General features: G+C 43.1%; 1 pseudogene; it reads right to left on the bottom strand.

Moving 5' to 3' along the window:
• Window positions 1-859: 859 nt before the first annotated feature.
• LOC105004659 lies at window positions 860-1,192 on the bottom strand (annotated as a pseudogene).
• Between the last annotated feature and the right edge of the window lie 601 nt (window positions 1,193-1,793).

Here is a 1,793-nt window from a genome sequence, read left to right as displayed (position 1 = left end):
GTGGCCAAAGTACTGGAGTTTCAGCTTTAGCATCATTCCTTCCAAAGAAATCCCAGGGCTGATGTCCTTCAGAATGGACTGGTTGGATCAGTCCAAGGGACTCTCAAGAGTCTTCTCCAACACCACAGTTCAAAAGCATCAATTCTTCGGCACTCAGCCTTCTTCACAGTCCAACTCTCACATCCATACATGACCACAGGAAAAACCTAGCCTTGACTAGACGAACCTTTGTTGGCAAAGTAATGTCTCTGCTTATTTTTTCCATAGGAAACAGCTAAAAGTCTAGTCCGTAAAGGTATGATATATAGAACTTCTTGATCTACACAGGACAAAATGATCCAAATTATATGCTGGCCAACCTATCAGTGAGCCACATCAGAGCTGGCCAAGGATTGGTGAACAGAGAAAAGTGTTTACATTTTGAAAATTTGCTCTGAGGTTTAAAAAATTCCTGGTTGTTGTTATAAGAAAGCAAGTAGGAAATATTATAGATGCACCACACTATATTTGATTGTGCCAAGGTCTTCCACTAGAACACAAAGTTAGAATATGGAGATAAGACACTTAGATATTTTCAAAATAAATTACTTAGTAATAAGAAATCTGGCATATTCATATGGAAAAACTTGTCAGGAGATTTTTCCAGGGCCAAGAAATTAAAAATAGAGAATGCCCTAATGACAGTTACTTGTGAGCTTAGTTAACATCTTTTAGGATGAACCCATAAAATCTGGCCACTGTTTCATTAAACATCTGCAAACTGGAGAACTCCTTAGCCCTTAGTCATAGTTTCTGCTCAATGTCTTAAAGCTGGGCTCAGTTCCATCTGTGACTCTTTTCTTCAGGGCTGGGGTGAATGCTAGTCATCAAAGTCTGGAACATCATTGTAGGAATATCCCCAGTAGCAGGGGTAAAATCCTGGCAGGAACACCAGGATGCCAATGATCAGGACAGGAAAGGCCCGGTCTGCTCCCTCTTTGCCGATACACCCTGCCAGCAGGAGGGAGCCTATAATAATGAGAAAGGCACCAATGAAAAACAGCACTGTAGCAAGCGCAATGGCCTTATATGGGATCTTTGGCGGGCTTTTCTTAAACTGAAGGTCAATGTAGCCATCATCTGTACAAGAGAGTCTTGAGTATTTCACTTTGCTACTGGGAATTCCAGTAGCCAGGTTGGTGTGAGACGGCATCATAACACACTGACTCAGCTGGAGAATCCCCATGGACAGAGGAGCCTGGCAGGCTACAGTCCGTAGGGCTGCAAAGAGTGCAACACGACTGAAGTTACGGAGCGTGAATACACTGCTTCACCCCAAGCACTGAAAGGAGCAATTTCACTTTCCAGGTTACTTCTTCACCAGAGTCCGGGTGAAGCAGGCTGCTTGCCGACAGCTCGCTCATGGTTTTTTAATATGCTGTTGAGGTTGGTCATAGCTTTTCTTCCAAGGAGCAAGTGTCTTTTGATTTCATGGCTGCAGTCACCATCGGCAGTGATTTTGGAGCCCAAAAGATAACGTCCGCCACTGTTTCCATTGTTTCCCCATCTATTTGCCGTGAAGTGATGGGACCAGACGCCATGGTCTTTGTTTTTTGAATGTTGAGTTTTAAGCCAGCTTTCTCACTCTCATCTTTCATTTTCATCAAGAGGCTCTTTAGTTCCTCTTCGCTTTCTGCCATAAGGGTGGTGTCATCTGCATATCTGGGGTTATTGATATTTCTCCTGACAATTTTGATTCCAGCTTGTGCTTCATCCAGCTTGGCATTTCAAATGATGTACTCTGCATATATAGT

The sequence above is a fragment of the Bison bison genome, unplaced genomic scaffold (assembly GCF_000754665.1).
Source record: "Bison bison bison isolate TAMUID 2011002044 unplaced genomic scaffold, Bison_UMD1.0 scf7180017864481, whole genome shotgun sequence".
Classification (NCBI taxonomy): domain Eukaryota; kingdom Metazoa; phylum Chordata; class Mammalia; order Artiodactyla; family Bovidae; genus Bison; species Bison bison.
The sequence above is the reverse complement of the archived record's forward strand: the minus strand, read 5'-3'. Positions and strand labels throughout refer to the sequence as shown.